Genomic DNA, 24,205 nt, shown 5'->3' with positions numbered 1-24,205 from the left:
ATGAATTCTGTTTGCTAATATTTTGTCAAGGATTTTTGCATCTATATTCATCAGAGATATTGGCCTGTAATTTTCTTTTTTTGTAGTGTCTTTGTCTGATTTTACTATCAGGGTAGTGGTGGCCTCATAGAACGAATTTGAGGGTTTTCTGTCCTCTTCAATTTTTTGGAATAGTCTGAGAAGGATGGGTGTTAGCTCTCCTTTATATGTTTGGTAGAATTCCTCTGGGAAGCCCTCTGGTCCTGGACTTCTGTTTGCCTCCAGCAGCTGTCTTAATAGCACTCTGCCATTGAAGCAGTACTTGTTTCATGCTACTAGGTATTTCCTTTCCCTGTCTTTCTTTATGCACTAAGTGGTAATAGTGTCATATTGTCACATAGTTGCTATGTTACATGGCTTATGTAGAATTCTCATGTCATGTTGTAAAGCTGCTTGTATTTCACTTCTCTATTATACTTGCTATGAAGTCTTAATGAATACAGATTTAACTCTTTTGTGTATCATTCTGTTTGTTATGTAGTTTACACTGACTGGGCATTGTATAAACCTTACAAGTTATTTACATGAAAATAAGGAAAGCAGCCATGTATGCTGAATATTTTCATCAGTTCAGTCTCTTAAGTCTTTGCCTTAATCACTAATGATGCTACCTGGCATCATTGATGCAAGTTTCTATGGCATCATCTACAGTAAGTCCCCTACACACGAACCTTCAAGTTGCAAACTTTCAAACGTGAGAACGTGCATTCACATGTCCAATCACATAAGTGAGTTCACATGTCTGGCATACATTGTCATGTGCGTGTGGTTGTGCTTTTGTGTACTTTACTGTACAGTACTATATAGAGTACAGCAGTACAGTATCTTTATTTCAAGCCCAGGATGTCTGGAAGGAAGCGTAAAAGCAGCGGTGATGTAGCTGGTACTATACTGTACTTTCAAGGTACTGTACTGTAAGATTAAAAATATTTTCTTCATTTTTTGTTTGTTTTTTACATACTATTTGTGTGAAAAGTATTATAAACCTAATACAGTACAATACTATATAGCCGATTGTGTTAGTTGGGTACCTAGGCTGACTTTGTTGGACTTACTCTCAGAACAGAACTCGTTTGTATAGAGGGGACTTACTGTACCTGGTTTCAGTACTGTGGTTGGCACCTTATATAAATGAGACTATTAGTGCATATTTAAGTTTTTGATAACTATATGTAAATTTATGTCTTCTTACCTCTTACTTTTTAACAGTTTTCACCAGACTGCTCTTGATGGTCATACAAGGTAACTTATTTTTCTCAAGTTGATGATCCCATAGTCTATATCTCTCATGTACCAGGTTAATAATAACAATAAAACCCACACACTTTTTATGTTTTTCTTTTTTTAACGTCTTTATTAGAGTATAATTGCTTTACAATGGTGTGTTAGTTTCTGCTTTAAAACAAACTGAATCAGTTATACATATATATATGTCCCCATATCTCTTCCCTCTTGCATCTCCCTCCCTGCCACCCTCCCTATCCCACCCCTCTAGGTGGACACAAAGCTGATCTCCCTGTGCTATGCGGCTGCTTCCCATTAGCTAACTATTTTACGTTTGGTAGTGTATATGTGTCCATGCCACTCTCTCAGTTAGTCCCAGCTTACACGTCCCCCTCCCCATATCCTGAAGTCCATTCCCTAGTAGGTCTGCATCTTTATTTCCGTCTTGCCCCTAGGTTCTTCTGACATTTCTTTTCTTTTCTTTTTTTTAGATTCGATATATATGTGTTAACATATGGTATTTGTTTTTCGGTTTCTGACTTACTTCACTCTGTATGACAGTCTCTAGGTCCATCCACCTCACTACAAATAACTCACTTTCATTCCTCTTTATGACTGAATAATATTCCATTGTATATATGTGCCACATCTTCTTTATTCATTCATCTGTTGATGGACACTTAGGTTGCTTCCATGTCCTGGCTATTGTAAATAGAGCTGCAATGACAATTGTGGTACATGACTCTTTTTGAATTATGGTTTTCTCAGGGTATATGCCCAGGAGTGGGATTGCTGGGTCGTATGGTAGTTCTATTTTTAGTTTTTAAAGAAACCTTTATACTGTTCTCCATAGTAGTTGTATCAATTTACATTCCCACCAACAGTGCAAGAGGGTTCCCTTTTCTCCACACCCTCTCCAGCATTTATTGTTTCTAGATATTTTGATGATGGCCATTCTGACCGGTGTGGGATGATATCTCATTGTAGTTTTCATTTGCATTTCTCTAATGATTAATGATGTTGAGTATTCTTTCATGTGTTTGTTGGCAATCTGTATATGTTCTTTGGAGAAATGTCTGTTTCGGTTTTATGCCCATTTTTGGATTGGGTTGTTTGTTTTTTTGTTATTGAGCTGCATGAGTTGCTTGTATGTTTTGGAGATTAATCCTTTGTCAGTTGCTTCATTTGCAAATATTTTCTCCCATTCTGAGGGTTGTCTTTTCATCTTGTTTATGGTTTCCTTTGCTGTGCAAAAGCTTTTAAGTTTCATTAGGTCCCATTTGTTTATTTTTATTTTTATTTCCATTTCTCTAGGAGGTGGGTCAAAAAGGATCTTGCTGTGATTTATGTCATAGAGTGTTCTGCTTATGTTTTCCTCTAAGAGTTTGATGGTGTCTGGCCTTATATTTAGGTCTTTAATCCATTTGGAATTTATTTTTGTGTATGGTGTTAGGGAGTGTTCTAATTTCATTCTTTTACATATAGCTGTCCAGTTTAACCAGCACCACTTATTGAAGAGGCTGTCTTTTCTCCACTGTATATTCTTGCCTCTTTTATCGAAGATAAGGTGACCATATGTGCGTGGGTTTATCTCTGGGCTTCCTATCCTGCTCCATTGATCTATATTTCTGTTTTTGTGCCAGTACCATACTGTCTTGATTACTTTAGCTTTGTAGTATAGTCTGAAGTCAGGGAGCCTGATTCCTCCAGCTCCGTTTTTCTTTCTCAAGATTGCTTTGACTATTCGGGGTCTTTAGTGTTTCCATTCAAATTTTTTATTCTACTTCTGTGAAAAATCCTACTCGTAATTTGATAGGGACTGCATTGAGTCTGTAGATTGCTTTGGGTAGTAGAGTCATTTTCACAATGTTGATTTTTCCAATCCAAGAACATGGTATATCTCTCCATCTGTTTGTATCATGTTTAAATTCTTTCATCAGTGTCTTATAATTTTCTGCATACATGTCTTTTGTCTCTTTAGGTAGGTTTATTCCTAGATATTTTATTCTTTTTCTTGCAAGGGTAAATGGGAGTGTTTTCTTAATTTCACTTCCAGATTTTTCATCATTAGTGTATAGGAATACAAGAGATTTCTGAGCATTAATTTTGTATCTGGCTACTTTACCAAATTCATTGATTAGCTCTAGTAGTTTTCTGATAGCATCTTTAGGATTCTCTATGTATAGTATCATGTCATCTGCAAACAGTGACAGCTTTACTTGTTCTTTTCCAATTTGGATTCCTTTTATTTCTTTTTCTTCTCTGATTGCTGCGGCTAAAACTTCCAAAACTATGTTGAATAATAGTGCTGAGAGTGGACAACCTTGTCTTGTTCCTGATCTTAGTGGAAATGGTTTCAGTTTTTCACCATTGAGGATGATGCTGGCTGTGGGTTTGTCATATATGGCCTTTATTATGTTAAGGAAAGTTCCCTCTATGCCTACTTTCTGAAGGGTTTTTATCATAAATGGGTGTTGAATTTGTTGAAAGCTTTCTCTGTGTCTATTGAGATGATCATATGGTTTTTCTCCTTCAGTTTGTTAATATGGTGTATCACGTTGATTGATTTGCATATGTTGAAGAATCCTTGCATTCCTGGGATAAACCCCACTTGATCATAGTGTATGATACTTTTAATGTGCTGTTGGATTCTGTTTGCTAGTATTTTGTTGAGGATCTTTGCATCTATGTTCATCAGGGATATTGGCCTGTAGTTTTCTTTGTTTGTGACATCTTGTCTGGTTTTGGTATCAGAGTGATGGTGGCCTCTTAGAATGAGTTTGGGAGTGTTCCTCCCTCTGCTATATTTTGGAAGAGTTTGAGAAGGATGGGTGTTAGCTCTTCTCTAAATGTTGGATAGAATTTGCCTGTGAAGCCATCAGGTCCTGGGCTTTTGTTTGTTGGAAGATTTTTAATCACAGTTTCAGTTTCAGTGCTTGTGATTGGTTGGTTCATATTTTCTATTTCTTCCTGGTCAGTCTCAGAAGGTAGTGCTTTTCTAAGAATTTGTCCATTTCTTCCAGGTTGTCCCTTTTATTGTCATATACTTGCTTGTAGTAATCTCTCATTATCCTTTGTATTTCTGCAGTGTCAGTTGTTACTTTTCCTTTTTCATTTCTAATTCTGTTGATTTGAGTCTTCTCCCTTTTTTCCTTGATAAGTCTGGCTAATGGTTTATCAATTTTGTTTATCTTCTCAAAGAACCAGCTTTTAGTTTTATTGACCTTTGGTTTTGTTTCCTTCATTTCTTTTTCATTTATTTCTGATCTGATCTTTATGATTTTTTCACTTCTGCTAACTTTGGGGTTTTTTTGTTCTTCTTTCTCTAATTGCTTTAGGTGTAAGGTTAGCTTTTTTATTTGAGATGTTTCTTGTTTCTTAAGGTAGGATTGTATTGCTATATAACTTCCCTATTAGAACTGCTTTTGTTGCATCCCGTAGGTTTTGGGTCATTGTGGTATCATTGTCATTTGTTTCTAGGTCACTTTAAATATGTCCTGCCACTCCCTTCTGGCTTGCAGAGTTTCTGCTGAAAGATCAGCTGTTAACCTTATGGGGATTCCCTTGTGTGTTATTTGTTGTTTTTCCCTTGCTGCTTTTAATATATTTTCTTTGTATTTAGTTTTTGATAGTTTGATTAATATGTGTCTTGGCATGTTTCTCCTTGCATTTATCCTGTATGGGACTCTCTGTGCTTCCTGGACTTGATTAACTATTTCCTTTCCTATATTAGGGAAGTTTTCAACTATAATGTCTTCAAATATTTTCTCAGTCCCTTTCTTTTTCTCTTCTGCTTCTGGGACCCCTATAATTCGAATGTTGGTGCATTTAATGTTGTCCCAGAGGTCTCTGAGACTATCCTCAATTCTTTTCACTCTTTTTTTTCATTCTGCTGTGCAGTAGTTATTTCCGCTATTTTATCTTCCAGGTCACTTATCCGTTTTTCTGCCTCAGTTACTGTGCTATTGATCCCTTCTAGAGAATTTTTAATTTCATTTATTGTGTTGTTCGTCACTGTTTTTTTGCTCTTTAGTTCTTCTAGGTCCTTGTTAAGCATTTCTTGTATTTTCTGCATTCTATTTCCAAGGTTTTGGATCATTTTTACTATCATTTTGAATTCTTTTTCAGGTAGACTGCCTATTTCCTCTTCATTTGTTAGGTCTGGTGGGTTTTTGCCTTGTTCCTTCATCTGCTGTGTTTTTCTCTGTCTTCTCATTTTGCTTAACTTACTGTGTCTGGGGTCTCCTCTTCACAGGCTACAGGTTCGTAGTTTCCGTTGTTTTTGGTGTCTGCCCCCACTGGCTAAGGTTGCTTCAGTGGGTTGTGTAGGCTTCCTGGTGGAGGGGACTAGTGCCTGCGTTCTGGTGGATGAGGCTGGATTTTGTCTTTCTGGTGGGGAGGTCCACGTCTGGTAGTGTGTTTTGGGGTGTCTCTGGCCTTATTATGATCTTAGGCAGCCTCTGTGCTAATGGATGGAGTTGTGTTCCTGTTTTGCTTGTTGTTTGGCATAGGGTGTCCTGCACAGTAGCTTGCTGGTCATTGAGTGGAGCTGGGTCTTGGCGTTGAGATGGAGATCTCTGGGAGATTTTTGCCGTTTGATATTACGTGGATCTGGGAAGTCTCTTTTGGACCAGTGTCCTGAATTTGGCTTTCCCACCTCAGTGGCACAGCCCTGGCACCCGGCTGGAGCACCAAGAGGCTGTCCTCCACACGGCCAGGTATGTGAGGAGTTTCTTGCCTTTTGGGAGGTCTGAGGACTTCTGCCAGTGTTCAGTAGGTGTTCTGTAGGAGTTGTTCCACATGTAGATGTATTTCTGATGTATTTGTGGGGAGGAAGGTGATCTCCCTGTCTTACTTTTCCGCCATCTTGAAGCTCCTCTCCCCCACACACTTTTAAATACATATATTATTGTAATTAATTTATACGGAGATTGCTTTAGAAGGTATCTAATTTTTGGCATAATTGTTCAACATTTTTCATTTTTACTTGCTTTTAAATAATTGTTATCATACTCCCAAACATTTTTTTAATAGATCTTCATTGGAGTATAATTGCATCACAAAAATGTGTTAGTTTCTGTTGTACAACAAAGTGAATCAACCGTATGCATACATATATCCCCATATCCCTTCCCTCTTGAGCCTCCCTCCCACCCTCCCTATCTCACATCTCTAGGTCATTGCAAAGCACCCAGATGATCTCCCTGTGCTATGCTGCTGCTGTGTGTTAGCATATGGTATTTGTTTTTCTCTTTCTGACTTACTTCACTCTGTATGACAGTCTCTAGGTCCATCCATCTCACTACAAATAACTCAATTTCGTTTCTTTTTATGGCTGAGTAATATTCCATTGTATATATGTGCCACATCTTCTTTATCCATTCATCTGTCGTTGGACATTTAGGTTGGTTTCATGTCCTGGCTATTGTAAATAGTACTGCAGTGAACATTGTGGTACATGTCTCTTTTTGAATTATGGCGAAACATTTTTTTAAACTAATGAATTAATTATTTTAATTTTTGGCTGCATTGAGTCTTCGTTGCTGCACGCAGGCTTTCTCTAGTTGCGGAGAGCGGGGGCTACTCTTTGTTGAGGTGCGCGGGCTTCTCATTGCGGTGGCTTCTCTTGTTGCGGGGCACAGGCTCTGGGGCACGTGGGCTTCAGTAGATGTGGCGCACGGGCTCAGTGGTTGTGGCTCGCGGACTCTAGTGTGCAGGCTCAGTAGTTAATGGCACAAGGACTTAGTTGCTCCGCAGCATGTGGGATCTTCCCGGACCAGGGATCGAACCCGTGTCCCCTGCATTGGCAGGCAGATTCTCAACCACTGCGCCACCAGGGAAGCCCCCAAACATTTCTTATGCATGTAAAACTGTATAGAATTTTGTATCTTTTGGGTGGAGGGATGATATCCATAATGAAAAAAAAATAACACAACAGTGGACTGTCCTTGAACTGACAAAGAATTTATTGACAGAATGTGAGAGAAAATTTCCTCGATTTTCTAAGTGTACCTGTTAGCGTGTGTGTGTGTATACATATATATATGTATGTGTATATATATATATATATTTTTTTTTTTTGAGTTACCTCAAAACCAAACTTTAAATCTCATGAATTTGGGAAAGGGGAATGTTACAGACTTTGTATATGTTATATCCCTTAATCTTCACAGTAACACTTCAATACGTATCACCTCTCCATCTCACAGATTAGGAAATTGAAGTTCCACATGTATTCAGTACAGTGGAGTCCCATCACATTTAATTTACAAGAATTCAGTTACATATACCCTGCCAAAAGTAAAAACATGGCAAAAGTAATCATTTAAATATTGCAATCACATCCCACTACTGAGCATTTGCTTTAAAGTAGATGTGAGATTAAAGATGTGGATTTGCTGTCACCTCAACAGGTCTCAGTGTGTAGATATGAACTCACTGTGTTGAGTATGATTCTGTTATTCAGAAATATGTAATGTTCATACAGCATGGCCTCCAATACCAATTCTCTAGTGCTGAACTAAGGAAATAGCAATTTGTTCCTGTGTTGGAAGAAAAACTGCTGTTTTAGGCTGGTTGAGCAATTGTGGTGATTTCCAAGGTGGCTTTGCAGTTGTGCCCACAAGAATCTATGCATGTTCATTCTCTCTGGTACATGCCTGCACCTGCATAAATCCACACCATTTTAAATACAACATATATTTTATATATTCCATATATAAATTTATTGTTTTCTAGATTGCTGTATATATATTATATCTTTACACAAAATATATTCCTGTACAAGGTGGTATACAAAAATTGTACATTGTAATTTATGGGAGATTTAAGAGATTTTTTTCAAGGAAAATGTTGACTCTGTAAATCTGCAGACTATGTATGTGTTGTTTGCCACTATATACCCAGAGTCTAGCATGTAACCAAGTATAAGGTTTATTGAATAAATGGGCAAAAAAATTTTAATCATTCGGCTAATATATTTTTTTAAATACAAATGTACATATGGTGATCACATTTTCTAAGCCCAGATTTTGAAGGTACTTTTGAAAAATCTGCTTTATTCCCCAGATGGATTAATCTTAAGTCATATTAGAACAATACAGAAAAAAGAATATTAGAAATAACAACTATCTCACATTTGGTCCTAATGTGACCACTAGACTTACTGTTATTTATGTTTCTTTCCTTTCTCCTTTCTGTTCTTTTATATGTATATGGATTTGCTAAAGGAAATACAATTATACTAGGCAAAATTTATTTTATGAAAACTCTGAATGGGTTTCTGCTCTTTCACCTAAAGAACTGGAAAGACTGAAGGATAGAAAATGTAAATAAGGTGACAAATCTACATGTTATTTTCACCTCCTTATGTAATATTGATTCCCTTTGTACAAATACTTTTTGAATTCTTATCTGATTTGTGTAGGGAAAGAGAACTTCTCCTAGGTCCCTGGAAAGAGCTGAGCTGCCATGTGGTGGGGGAGGAAAGGTTTGATGCAGTGAAACAGGTCATTTGCTTATAATTCTAGATCAGAACCAGAATATCTAACCTGCCTGCTAACTATGTGACACTGAATGAGCCACTTATGTTTTATAAGCCTGAAAAGTTGATACTGGATGGCTAGTGACTGAAAGAGATGTTTCCAGGGTACTGTGTTCCAGAAATGAGCTTATGCAAACAAACTTTAAGAATGTAGAACTCAAATAAGAATGTAGAATTCAAGTAAAATAGCAACTCTAAATAAAATAGGAGCAAGAGTAATTCAACAGTATATTAAGTCTATTTTATGATTACCAAGTAAGAACTATTCTAAGAATGCAAAGATGGCTTAATATGAAATTTTATAATGCATAAATCAATAAATCCAATAAGGGAAATAAAGATCATATCAGTAAATATGGAAAAGAAATTAATAATTGCCTTTTGTCTCTTTAAAACCAGGAACAAAGAGAATTTTCTTAAAAAGTATATCAAACTGAAAGCTAAAATAATGGTTAATGGTGAAAAAGTAACCATTTTTTAAAATTTGGAAACCCATTATCACTATATTACATAGCATTGTTCTGGAAGTTCTGACCAATAAAATAAGACATGAATTAGAAAGAAGAGGAATAAATACTGATAAAGAAGTTACACAGTCCCATTTTCAGTGTTACATAATTGCATTCATAGGAAAACCAACTGAGAAATTACTAGAATTAATAAGAATATAGAGTAACTAGATTTAAGACAAATGGTTTAAAATCAGTAGTTCTCCTTTATGGTAGCAATAATTGTTTAGCAAATATAATAGAAAAGAAATCATTTTTAACAGTATACAGAAAAAGGTTAAATTATGTTCATAAGAAATGTGTGAACCCATGTGAAGAAACCTAAAAACTATTAGGATATGGACAGAGTACGGGTGTAATGAGGACAATGTCATGTTCCTATGAGGAAAGTCCAACTATTACAAATACCAGTTTTTCTCAAGTTAACTTACAGATTTAACACAGTCCTAACTTGTAAAAAATGTGTTTGAGAAATTAACAAGATAATTCTTGATTTTGTCCAAGAGACTAAACAGGTAAAATGGGATAACTTTTAAGCAAAAAATCAACAACAGTGTCAGAGAGCTAACCCTGTAGCCCTATCAGATATCAGAACGTAGTATAAAATTATAGTAAATCAAGGAGTTGGATATTGGTAAAAGCATTGATAGGAAAGTCAGTAAAAGGGAATAGAGATCCCAGAAACAGACATTCTAAATATAAAAAAGGAGTTCAAAAATCAGTAGAAAAAGGAAGACATTCAATAAATGTTTTTGAGAGCCTTAAATAGTTACAAAAACAAAATCAATTTGATATTTAGCTCATCTCTGTACCAAAATAAATTCTGGATAAATTGAAGAGTTAAGTGGAATAGAGTATTCTTATACTAATCTCATTTAAGAAATATGTTTATCTGGATGGGGAAATAACTTCCAAACATAAAAGAATTGGCAGGGGCAAGTTTATTACATTTGACTCTCAAATAAAACATTGGCATTTATTCTGTCTATTTCTCCCACTTCCCCTCCTACTCCACTTCCCAATACAAGTGAACAAACTGAAAGATGTGTAAACCAGGATTATAAATTTGCAAAAATGTAATATACAGATGTTTAAGTTTTAAGGTGTTCATACAAATACTTCTAAAAACACCATGATCCATGTAAATGAATGAGCAAAGAACTTGAAAAAACAGGTTCGTTTACTAAAGAAAAAATAAAAACATATGGGAAAACGTTTTTCCCAGAAAGGTAAAGAAGTGAAACTGTAAGATACAGTGATATATTTTTACTTTCTGAGTTAGCAAGAAATTTTTTCTCACATTGTTGCTGGTTAAGGTGCTGTGAAATGTCCTTGCTTGTGTATTTCTATTGGCAGTCTAAATTGATTCAACCCTTCTGGAAAGCCAGTTAGCGATTTTTTTTGCCATTAAAATTAACATACCTTTTGATCTCTTAATTCCATTTGTGTCATTAATAATGTAAATTTTATTTTTAATTTATTTTTTTAAACAACTTTATTGGAGTATAATTGCTTTACAATGGTGCGTTAGTTTCTGCTTTATAACAGAGTGAATTACCTATACATATACATATATCCCCATATCTCCTCCCTCTTGTGTCTCCGTCCCACCCACCCTATCCCACCCCTCTAGGTGGTCACAAAGCACCCAGCTGATCTCCCTGTGCTATGTGGCTGCTTCCCACTAGCTATCTATTTTACACTTGGTAGTGTATATATGTCCATGTCACTGTCTCACTTCATCCAGCTTCCCCTTCCCCCTCCCCGTGTCCTCAAGTCCATTCTCTACGTCTGGGTCTTTATTCCTGTCTTGCCCCTAGGTTCTTCAGAACCTTTTTTTTTTCTTTACACTCCATATATATCTGTTACCATACGGTATTTGTTTTTCTCTTTCTGACTTAACTTCACTCTGTATGACAGACTCTAGGTCCATCCACCTCACTACAAATAACTCAATTTTGTTTCTTTTTATGGCTGAGAAATATTCGATTGTATATATAAGCCACATCTTCTTTATCCATTCATTTGTCGATGGACACTTCGGTTGCTTCCATATCCTGGCTATTGTAAATAGAGCTGCAATGAACATTGTGGTACATAACTCTTTTTGAATTATGGTTTTCTCAGGGTATATGCCCAGGAGTGGGATTGCCGGGTCATATGGTAGTTCTATTTTTAGTTTTTTAAGGAACCTCCATACTGTTCTCCATAGTGGCTGTATCAATTTACATTCCCACCAACAGTGCAAGAGTGTTTCCTTTTCTCCACACCCTCTCCAGCATTTATTGTTTGTAGATATTTGATGATGGCCATTCTGACTGGTATGAGGTGATACCTCATTGTACTTTTATTTTATTTTTTTTAACATCTTTACTGGAGTATAATTGCTTTACAATGGTGTGTTAGTTTCTGCTTTATAACAAAGTGAATCAGTTATACATATACATATGTTCCCATATCTCTTCCCTCTTGAGTCTCCCTCCCTCCCACTCTCCCTATCCCACCCCTCTAGGTAGTCACAAACCACCGAGCTGATCTCCCTGTGCTATGCGGCTGCTTCCCACTAGCTATCTATTTTACATTTGGTAGTATATCTATGTCCATGCCACTCTCTCACTTTGTCACAGCTTACCCTTCCCACTCCCCAATCCTCAAGTCCATTCTCTAGTAGGTCTGTGTCTTTATTCCTGTCTTACCCCTAGGTTCTTCATGACCTTTTTTTTTTTTTCTTAGATTCCATATATATGTGTTAGCATACAGCATTTGTTTTTCTCTTTCTGACTTACTTCACTCTGTATGACAGACTCTAGGTCCATCCACCTCACTACAAATATCTCAATTTCATTTCTTTTTATGGCTGAGTAATATTCCATTGTATATATATGCTATATCTTCTTTATCCATTCATACAATTATGGACACATAGGTTGCTTCCATGTCCTGGCTATTGTAATTAGAGCTACAGTGAACATTTTGGTACATGACTCTTTTTGATTTATGGTTTTCTCAGGGTATATGCCCAGGAGTGGGATTGCTGGGTCGTATGGTAGTTCTATTTGTAGTTTTTTAGGAACCTCCATGCTGTTCTCCATAGTGGCTGTATCCATTAACATTCCCACCAACAGTGCAAGAGTGTTTCCTTTTCTCCACACCCTCTCCAGCATTTATTGTTTCTAGATTTTTTGATGATGGCCATTCTGACTGGTGTGAGATGATATCTCATTGTAGTTTTGATTTGCATTTCTCTAATGATTAATGATGTTGAGCATTCTTTCATGTGTTTGTTGGCAATCTGTATATTTTCTTTGGAGAAATGTCTGTTTAGGTCTTCTGCCCATTTTGGGGTTGGGTTGTTTGTTTTTTTGTTATTGAGCTGCATGAGCTGCTTGTAAATCTTAGAGATTAATCCTTTGTCAGTTGCTTCATTTGCAAATATTTTCTCCCATTCTGAGGGTTGTCTTTTCGTCTTGTTTATGGTTTCCTTTGCTGTGCAAAAGCTTTTAAGTTTCATTAGGTCCCATTTGTTTATTTTTATTTTTATTTCCATTTCTCTAGGAGGTGGGTCAAAGAGGATCTTGCTGTGATTTATGTCATAGAGTGTTCTGTCTATGTTTTCCTCTAAGAGTTTGATGGTGTCTGGTCTTACATTTAGGTCTTTAACCCACTTGGAATTTATTTTTGTGTATGGTGTTAGGGAGTGTTCTAATTTCACTCTTTTACATGTAGCTGTCCAGTTTTCCCAGCACCACTTATTGAAGAGGCTGTCTTTTCTCCATTGTATATTCTGGGCTTCTTTATCAAAAATAAGGTGACCATATGTGCATGGGTTTATCTCTGGGCTTTCCATCCTGTTCCATTGATCTATATTTCTGTTTTTATGCCAGTACCATATTCTCTTGACTACTGTAGCTTTGTAGTATAGTCTGAAGTCAGGGAGCCTGACCTCCAGCTCCGTTTTTGTTTCTCAAGATTGCTTTGACTACTCGGGGTCTTTTGTGTTTCCATACAAATTGTGAAAGTTTTTTGTTCTAGGTCTGTGAAAAATGCCATTGGTAGTTTGATAGGGATTGCATTGAATCTGAAGATTGCTTTGGGTAGTATAGTCATTTTCACAATGTTAATTCTTCCAATCCAAGAACATGGTGTATCTCTCCATCTGTTTGTATCATCTTTAATTTCTTTCATCAGTGTCTTATAGTGTTCTGCATACAGGTCTTTTGTCTCCTTAGGCAGGTTTATTCCTAGGTATTTTATTCTATTTGTTACAATGGTAAATGGGAGTGTTTCCTTAATTTCTCTTTCAGATTTTTCATCGTTAGTGTGTAGGAATGCAAGAGATTTCTGTGCATTAATTTTGTATCCTGTTACTTTACCAAATTCATTGATTAGCTCTAGTAGTTTTCTGGTAGCATCTTTAGGATACTGTATGTGTAGTAACATGTCATCTGCAAACAGTGACAGCTTTACTTCTCTTCCGATTTGGATTCCTTTCATTTCTTTTTCTTCTATGACTCCTGTGGCTAGAACTTCCAGAAGTATGTTGAATAATAGTGGTGAGAGTGGACCACCTTGCCTTGTTCCTGATCTTCGAGGAAATGGTTTCAGTCTTTCACCATTGAGAATGATGCTGTCTGTTGGTTTGTCATATATGGCCTTATTATGTGAGGTAAGTTCCCTCTGTGCCTACGTTCTGGAGGGTTTTTGTCATCAGTGGGTGTTGAATTTTGTCAACAGCTTTTTCTGCATCTATTGAGATGATCATATAGGGTTTTTCTTCTTCAATTTGTTAATATGTTTTATCACATTGATTGATTTGCGTATATTGAAGAATCCTTGCATTCCTGGGATGAATCCCACTTGATCATGGTGTATGATCCTCTTAATATGCTTTTGGATTCTGTTCGCTAGTATTTTGTTGAGGATTTTTGCATCTTTGTTCATCAGTTATGTTGGCCTGTAGTTTTATTTCTTTGAGACATCTTCTTCTGATTTTGGTATCAGGGTGATGGTGGCCTCGTAGAGTGAGTTTTGGAGTGTTCCTCCCTCTTCTATATTTTGGAAGAGTTTGAGAAGGATAGGTGTTAGCTCTTCTCTAAATGTTTGATAGAATTCCCCCTGAAGCCATCTGGTCCTGGGCTCTTGTTTGTTGGAAGAGTTTTAATCATGGTCTGAATTTCAGTCCTTGTGATTGGTCTGTTTATATTTTCTATTTCTTCCTGGTTCAGTCTCAGAAGGTTGTGCTTTTTAAAGAATTTGTCCATTTCTTCCAGATTGTCCATTTTATTGGCATAGAGTTGCTTGTAGTAATCTCTCATGATCCTTTGTATTTCTGTAATGTCAGTTGTTACTTCTCTTTCATTTCTAATTCTGTTGATTTGAGTCTTCTCCCTTTTTTTCTTCATGAGTCTGGCTAATGGTTTATCAATTTTGTCTTCTCAAAGAACCAGCTTTTATTTTTATTGATCTTTGCTTTCATTTCTTTCATTTCTTTTTCATTTATTTCTGATCTGATTTTCATGATTTTTTTCCTTCTGCTAACTTTGGCGTTTTTTTGTTCTTCTTTCTCTAATTGCTTTAGGTGTAAGGTTAGCTTGTTTATTTGAGATGTTTCTTGTTTCTTAAGGTAGGGTTGTATTGCTATAAACTTCCCTCATAGAACTGCTTTTGCTGCATCCCATAGGTTTTGGTCGTCATGTTTTCATTGTCATTTGTTTCTAGGTTTTTTTTGATTTCCTCTTTTATTTCTTCAGTGATCTCTTGGTTATTTAGTAGCATATTGTTTAGCCTCCATGTGTTTGTATTTTTTACTGATTTTTTCCTGTAATTGATATCTAGTCTCATAGCGTTGTGGTCGGAAAAGATGCTTGATATGATTTCAGTTTTCTTAAATTTACCAAGGCTTGATTTATGACCCAAGATACTATCTATCCTGGAGAATATTCCATGAGCACTTGAGAAGAAAGTGTATTCTGTTGTTTTTGGATGTAATGTCCTATAAATATCAATTAAGTCCATCTTGTTTAATGTATCATTTAAAGCTTGTGTTTCCTTATTTATTTTCATTTTGGATGATCTGTCCATTGATAAAGGTGGGGTGTTAACGTCCCCTACTATGATTGTGTTACTGTAGATCTACCCTTTTATGGTCATTAGTATTTGCTTTATGTATTGAGGTGCTCCTATGTTGGGTGCATAAATATTTACAATTGTTTTATCTTTTTCTTGGATTGATCCCTTGCTCATTATATAGTGTCCTTCTTTGTCTCTAGTAGTAGTCTTTATTTTAAAGTCTATTTTGTCTGATAGAATTGCTACTCCAGCTTTCTTTTGATTTCCATTTGTATGGAATATGTTTTTCCATCCCCTCACTTTCAGTCTGTATGTGTCCCTAGGTCTGAAATGGGTCTCTGGTAGACAGTAGCTTGTTTTTGTATCCATTCAGCCAGTCTGTGTCTTTTGGTTGGAGCATGTAATCCATTTACATTTAAGGTAGTTATCAACATGTATGATCATATTACCATTTTCTTAATTGTTTTGGGATTGTTATTGTAGGTCTTTTCCTTCTCTTATGTTTCCTGTCTCGAGAAGTTCCTTTAGCATTTGTTGTAAAGCTGGTTTGGTGGTGCTGAGTTCTCTTAGCTTTTGCTTGTCTCTAAAGGTTTTAATTTCTCTGTCAAATCTGAATGAGATCCTTGCTGGGTAGAGTAATCTTGGTTGTAAGTTTTTCACTTTCATCACTTTAAATATGTCCTGCCACTCCCTTCTGGCTTGCAGAGTTTCTGCTGAAAGGTCAGCTGTTAATCTTAATGGGGATTCCCTTGTATGTTATTTGTTGTTTTTCCCTTGCGGCTTTTAATATTTTTTCTTTGTATTTAATTTTTGATAGTTTGATTAATATGTGTCTTGGCATGTTTCTCCTTGGATTTATTCTGTATTGGACTCTCTGCACTTCCTTGACTTGATTTACTATTTCCTTTCCCATATTAGGAAAGTTTTCAACAATAATCTCTTCAAATATTTTCTCAGTCCATTTCTTTTTCTCTTCTTCTTCTGGGACCCCTATAATTCCAGTGTTGGTGTGTTTAGTGTTGTTGTAGAGGTCTCTGAGACTGTCCTCAATTATTTTCATTCTTTTTTCTGTATTCTGCTTTGCTGTAGTTATTTTCCACTATTTTATCTTCCCGGTTACTCTTCCATCCTTCTACCTCAGGTATTCTGCTATTAATTCCTTCTAGAGAATTTTTAATTTCATTTTTTGAGTTGTTCATCATTGTTTGTTTGCTGTTTAGTTCCTCTAGGTTCTTGTTAAACGTTTCTTCTGTTTTCTCCAGTCTGTTTTCACGATTTTGGATCATCTTTACTATCATTACTCTGAATTCTTTTTCACGTAGACTGTCTATTTCCTCTTCATTTGTTTGGTCTGGTGGTTTTTTACCTTGCTCCTTCATCTGGTCTGTGTTTCTCTGTCTTCTCATTTTGCTTAACTTACTGTGTTTGGGGTCTCCTTTTTTCAGCCTGCAGGTTCCTAATTCCCATTGTTTTTTGGGTCTGCCCCCAGTGGCTAAGGTTGTGTGTTTCAGTGGGTTGTGTAGGCTTTCTGGTGGAGGGGACTGTTTCCTGTATTCTGGTGGATGAGGCTGGATCTTGTCTTTCTGGTGGGCAGGACCACGTCCGGTGGTGTGTTTTGGGGTGTCTGTGACCTTGTTACGATTTTAGGCAGCCTCTCTGCTAATGGGTGAGATTGTGTTCCTTTCTTGCTAGTTGCTTGCCATAGGGTGTCCTGCACTGTAACTTGCTGGTCGTTGAGCGGAGCTGGCTCTTAGCGTTGAGATGGAGATCTCTGCAAGAGCTTTTGCCCTTTGATATTACCTGGAGCCGGGAGGTCTCTGGTGGACCAATGTCCTGTACTCGGCTCTCCCACCTCATAAGCACAGGCCTGACACCCGGCCAGAGCACCAAGACTGTGTCAGACACACGGCTCAGAAGAAAAGGAAGAAAGAAAGAAGGAAAAAAAGGAAGGAAGGAAGGAAGAAAAGAAAGAAAAGAAAATAAAGTTATTAAGATAAGAAGTTAAAAAATTATTTAAAATAAAAAACATTAGAAAGTAATTTTAAAAAAAGAAAAAAAGAAAGAAGAGAGCAACCAAACCAAAAATCAAATCCACCAATTATAACGAGTGCTAAATACTAAGAGAACGGACAGACAGAACCGTAGGACAAATGGTAAAAGCAAAGCTATACAGACAAAATCACACAATGTCCCCCGCCTCAATTTTGGGATGATTCATTGTCTATTCAGGTATTCCAAGATGCAGGGTACATCAAGTTGATTGTCTAGATTTAAATCTGCTGCTCCTGAGGCTGCCAGGAGAGATTTCCCTTTCTCTTCTTTGTTTGCACAGCTCCTGGGGTTCAGCTTTGGATTTGGCCCCGCCTCTGCATGTAGGTCACCTGAGGGTGTCTGTTCCCGCTCAGACAGGACAGGGTTAAAGTAGCAGCTGATTAGGGGGCTCTGGCTCACTCAGGCTGGGGGGAGCGAGGGGAATGGAATGAGGGGCGCGCCTGCAGCGACAGAGGCCAGAATGATGTTGCACCAGCCTGAGGCGCGCCGTGTGTTCTCCTGGGGAAGTTGTCCCTGGATCACGGGACCCTGCCAGTGGCGGGCCGCACAGGCTCCCAGGAGGGGAGGTGTGGATAGTGACCTGTGCTTGCACACAGGCTTCTTGGTGGCTGCAGCAGCAGCCTTAGTGTTTCATGCCTGTCTCTGGGGTCCACACTGATAGCTGCGGCTCACGCCCATCTCTGGAGCTCGTTGAGGCAGTGCTCTGAATCCCCTCTCCTTGTGTACCCCTAAACAATGGTCTCTTGCCTCTTAGGCAGGTCCAGACTTTTTCCCGGCCTTCCTCCCGGCTAGCTGTGGCACACTAGCCCCCTTCAGGCTGTGTTCATGCAGCCAACCCCTGTCCTCTCCCTGGGATCTGACCTCCAAAGCCAGAGCCTCAGCTCCCAGCCCCCACCCGCCCTGGCGGGTGAGCAGACAAGCCTCTCAGGCTGGTGAGTGCTGGTCGGCACTGATCCTCTGTGCGGGAATCTCTCCGCTTTGCCCTCTGCACCCCTGTTGCCGCCCTCTCCTTCATGACTCCAGAGCTTCCCCCCCTGCCACCTGCTGTCTCCGTCAGTGAAGGGGCTTCCTAGTGGGCTTCCTAGTCTGTGGATACTTCTCCTCCTTCACGGCTCCCTCCCAGAAGTGCAGGTCCCATGCATATTCTTTTGTCTCTGTTTTTCCTTTTTTCTTTTTGCCCTACCCAGGGACGTGGGGAGTTTCTTGCCTTTTGAGAAGTCTGAGGTCTTCTGCCTGCGTTCAGTAGGTGTTCTGTAGGAGTTGTTCCATGTGTAGATGTATTTCTGGTGTATTCGTGGGGAGGAAGGTGATATCCAGGTCTTACTCCTCTGCCATCTTGAAGGTCTCTTAGTAATGTAAATTTAAAAACAGCTGAAGTATACAAGTAAACTGTGCTATATCTTTCATGGAAATGGGCAGTCAGAAGGCTATTGTTTATGAAGAATTTTTAAAAATTTGAGGAAATTTTTTGAAGTGAAAAAAGCAAGATACAAAATCATATGAGCACGACTATATAAACCAATGAAGTAAACTAAAAATATGCATATTAAAAATCTGGGGCTTCCCTGGTGGTGCAGTGGTTGAGAGTCCGCCTGCCGATACAGGGGACACGGGTTCATGCCCTGGTCTGGGAAGATCCCACATGCCGCGGAGCGGCTGGGCCCGTGAGCCATGGCCACTGAGCCTGCATGTCCGGAGCCTGTACTCTGCAACGGGAGAGGCCCCAACAGTGAGAGGCCCGCGTACCACAAAAGAAAAAAAAAAAAAAATCTCTAAGAGACTACATCGAAAAATGGTAATAATAGCTGTCTTAGGTACGTTTTTCACTGTTTTGTTTTCCTCATTCGTTCATGTACCACTGTAGTTCAAGTATGTACGGAGCACAGTCCCAGGTTCTTAATAGACACTTCAGTCAGTATTTAAGTGAATGAAATTCTATAATAAGCATGAGTTACTTTTACTTTGAAAGAAATATGAATACAACCCACATCTAAGTTAAGGAGAGTGTGGGAAGTGTTCTAAAAAGGAACCTGGTTCTATTTTATGTGATCCTTTTCTGTTAATAACATCACTACTTGCCTAAGTTAGAAATTTCTGTTAACCTTGGACTCTGACGTATCAAATCTAACTGATCACCAAATCTTGGATATTTTTCTTCATAATGCCTCTTGATTTCATCTCTATCTGTTCTCATAGTCACTGCCTTAGTTTAGTCCTTTCCTGTGTTACTGAAGTATCCCAACAAGTCTCTTCACTTTTCTACTTCTCTCTGTTTTACTTTCCACACTGCTGCCAGAATTATCAGACATGTAAATAATCAGCAGAATTTTGTATATGTGCTATAATAAATAGATTTTATGGAAGTAAGCAGGGGAGAGATTGACACTGCCAAAATATCACCCTAAAATACAAAATTGATCTGCTTAAAGCTTAGTAATTCCTTGTGACCTACATTGCTGCTCTTTCAGCTTTAGGTGTATTAGAATCACCAGGGGGAACTTGTTAAAATGTGAATTACCGAAAGCCTAGAAATTCTGATTGGGTGGATCCGTGGGCCTGGGAACATGCATTTTAACAAGGCTTTCTGCTCTTGAGCCTCCTGCATGTGATCCCAAGACAAGATTTTAAGGAACGCCGACCTCAAAATAAAGTGCAGTCTCATTCATTTACTGTAATTCTCACAATTTGTCACCATCCCACTTTTCGTACACATTTTCTACACTGTCCCTCGTGAACATCTTGCAGTCTAGCCATTTGGAACTGCCTCAGAGTCACCTAGGCCTTTCTGGACTCCTGTGCTTGTGCTCATGCCATTCCTCCTACTCAGAGCTCCTTTTGCTATGGTTGCTTCTACCCAATAACTTGTTGACCTGGCACACTCTCTCCAGCTTCTGTGTAAAGTATTCCTGGGCTCAACACTCCTAGGCAGAGTAGACCTCTCCCTCCTTTGTACTTCCATAGCCTCTACTCACTGCAACACACACATATTAAGTTATGCTTATTTATTTACATATCTGTCTTCCTCAATAGACTATGAGCCTCTTGAGGTCAGAGATGTCATTTTATTATTTATTTATTTTTGGCTGCATTGGGTCTTCATTGCTGCGCGTGGGCTTTCACTAGTTGCGGCGAGCAGGGGCTACTCTTCGTTGTGGTGCGCGGGCTTCTCATTGTGGTGGCTTTTCTTGCTGCGGAGCATGGGCTTTAGGCACACAGCCTTCAGTAGTTGCGGTACGTGGGCTCAGTAGTTGTGGTACACAGGCTCTAGGGCACATGGGGTTCAGTAGTTGTGGTGCACGGGCTCAGTAGTTGTGGCTTGTGGGCTCTAGAGCTCAGGCTCAGTAGTTGTGGCACACGGGCTAAGTTGCTCCACGGCATGTGGGATCTTCCCGGACCAGGGATCGAACCCGTGTCCCGTGCATTGGCAGGCGGGTTCTTAACCACTGCACCACCAAGGATGTCCCAAAGGGATATCATTTTATTTATCTTGTATTTCTAGCATAAGCCTGGCACATAATTGCTTAATAAATGTTTGTCATGTGAGTAACAGTCCAGTAAAGAAGGCAGGGGAGGAATGATTAGTCCCACTTTTCAGTGAGAAAAATGAGGTCTTAAAAAGTTAAATATTTGCTTACAATTATCCAGCTTGTTAGTACTATAGACTTGAGATTTGCCCCCAAGATATTTGGCTGCTTTTCTGGTTTTAGTCTTTACAGGAAAGTTAGACAGACTGTCACTGTAAAATTACACACACACACACACACACACACACACACACACACACAACCTTTTAAGCATTTTTTCCTGCTTATGTATTAGTTGATATTTTATCATGTTTGGGGGAGAAGGTATTTTAATAAACTTTTTCATCATATGTCACAATTTATAAATAATATCTATTCCTCTAGGGCAAGAACTGATTACTGGATATTAAGCTACTGTCTCTCAGTGTTACGTCCAATCTCCTATCCTCTGCTTTGTGATGCTTTGTATCCCTTTCAGAAACCATATTATAGTACCTAATGGGGTGTCCACAAATACTTGTTTAATTAAATGCAGCTGACATTTATGTAGTTAGAATTTTATTCTGCAGTAATTAAGACAAAAAACTATATATATAAATAAATACATACACACATATATAGTACATAGATAAGTATTCAAGTGGGTTTGCGTTGTATTTTTTAAAGTTCAATTTCCAAAGTTTAGTTGTGTTTAGCCTTGCTATAGATATCCGTCTTGATGTGTTGATGGAAATCAACGACCAGCTGCAAAGTTCAGATCCAGTACGGCATAGAATACATCTAGCTATGGCTTAAACCAAATGTTAGCAATGAAATATTTAGTAGCAACTGTTCTTTTAAAAGAAACATTTTAGATAATTAGAATCATCTTGTAATATCCTTACACCCAGCTGTCATCTTTTTACTTTTTCTGCCAATATTTCTGGAACTGAAATCAAGAAAATGGAAATTAGGGTACCACATTTTGAAATACACTAAACACTTGAAAAACGGTTATATCTTATAAAGATTTCCGAGTTCCTCAGTCAGTGTCTCAAAACATTTTATAGAAAGGAAGAATGTATAATAACCTCCAAAATTAAGCTGAAATACAATACATTAGTAAATCATAGCATTTGAGAAATTGAAGATTGTCTTTCTTAATAGTCACTGGACATGAAGATTACTAAAGTAAATTTGAGCATTTTAATTTCATTTAAAAAATTTCTTGCCACTGTTAATTTTGTTACCTGTTTAATCAGCATCTCACTATCCTTCCGTTCTCTCTTTCTTTAGTTTTTGTTGTTACTTTCTGCTTTTAATATACTCAAATGTCCATTTTCTATCATATCAACTTTTAATATTCCTGATATCCCACCATTAGACAGTGGTAATAGTACCCTATTTTCCTTTCAAGTTTTGTCCTACTCTTCCACGGCACATTATATATACAGTTACTTATATTGTCAAGTAATGGTAACTTTTACATTCTATTCTAACAGTATGACCATACTTAAATCCTCTTCTGTTTTGACTATAGGAGGATTTTAATAGCTTATGCTAGTAGTATTTACATTAATATGATTATTTTAAAATGTTTCACTCCATGACCATGTAGAGTGCTAGGATTAGATTTCTTTATATGTTCAACATCATGAACCACACAGAGAATATTCTTAGCATTTAGATCACATGGTTACTCTTTTTATACACTCCACAATTTGCTGAAAATTGTGCTGTTTTGCTTCATATTTTGAGCGTGATTTTATTATACATTTTTGTTGTTTTTTCCCCTAAAGTTTCAAATTGCCTGTTTTTTTTCCTGTTGTGAAAATAAGCATGTACATTATTCAGCATGCCATTAATACTTCGTGACTCCTCAGTTCCTTTATCTGCTGCTTAGAAGCTGTTGTATTCTTTTTTCTGAATACTTTTTACTTTGGCCACACAGATTTCATTCTGGTTTGGGCTTATTACTTTCTATGATTGATGTAAAACTTTTCCTAGGATTGCTTTTTCTTATAATAAATAAGATTTATTTATTTATGTGATTTGGCCTCTGAGTCAGTTCTGCCATCTCTAGCATATATCTTCCTCTTTCTTGACCTCCATTTTTGGTTGGCTTGAGTAATAACCCACATGCCTTAGAATTGGTTCATGGGAGGTAAAACCTATGGAAATACTTTATATTTTCTTTACCTATGATAATTTTCTGGGTATAAAATTCCTGGTCAAAACACTTTTCAACAGATTCTAATTACTGCCTAATTTTTCACTCCTATTGTTGATGAGAAGAGTTGTCAGTCAGATAATCGTTCCTTTCTATATTACCTATTTTCCCCCTTCTGAAAGGCTTTAGGCTCTTATCTTTATCTTTTATTGTCTAGTATAGGTTTTTTTTACACCTATTCTGCTCAGTTGTCCCTTTTAATCTGAATATGTAAGTCTCTCCAGCCCAGAAATATTTTTCTTTTATTTCTTTAATTTCCTTTCTTCCATTTTTCTCTTATTCTAAAATAAGAAGTATTTGGTTATTGGACATCTCATGTCTTCCCCCTCCCCCCGCCCCTTGTTTTCAATGTATGTATTTTCGCTGTATGTTCTAGCAGTTTTTTTAAAATTTTGAAATTCCAGTGTTTTATCATTTAATTTGCATTTTATTATGAAGATGAGTAATTTTCATAAGTTTATTAACTATTTGTGTTTGTTTTTCTATGAACTCTCAGTTCATATCTTTTGTCCATTTTATATTGAATTGTTTTTATTTATACAGTAGGGATCTCTCCTTTTGTCAGTTATATGAATAGCAGATAGTTTTTACTACTTTTTCTTTTGTCTTTGCCTCTGGTGTTTTTTTCCTACATACAGGAATTTTTGTTTCTTATATAGTTGCATTTATCAGTCTTTTCTTTTTATGGCATCTCTATTTTACTGAGAAAAAACTTACACATATTAAAAATGATCATCTCATATTTTCTTATACTTTTATGGCTTTATTTTTATATTATGTTTGTTATTCTAAGTAGAATTTATTTAATGTAAGTTGTAAATTGGAAACCCACTCTTACTTTTTTCAAGTTTCCAGATACTTGTACCAAATTGTCTTTTCCCTATTAATTTGAAATGACACCTTTATTGTATAATACATTCTTTGTCTATTTTTAAATTTTCTCTTCTTTGTTTTTTAATTTTATTTATTTTTGGCTGGGTTGGGTCTTCATTGCTGCATGCAGGCTTTCTCTAGTTGTGGCAAGCAGGGGCTAATC

General features: G+C 37.4%; 1 protein-coding gene across 1 annotated transcript in view; it reads left to right on the top strand.

Moving 5' to 3' along the window:
- PIK3CA (phosphatidylinositol-4,5-bisphosphate 3-kinase catalytic subunit alpha) overlaps nt 1–24,205 on the top strand; it is a 107,269-nt gene that overhangs the window by 12,790 nt on the left and 70,274 nt on the right. The window lies entirely within an intron of this gene.

The sequence above is a fragment of the Mesoplodon mirus genome, assembly GCF_964341445.2.
Source record: "Mesoplodon mirus genome assembly, chromosome: 6".
Taxonomy (NCBI): Eukaryota; Metazoa; Chordata; class Mammalia; order Artiodactyla; family Ziphiidae; genus Mesoplodon; species Mesoplodon mirus.
This window is presented reverse-complemented; position numbering and strand designations above follow the sequence as displayed.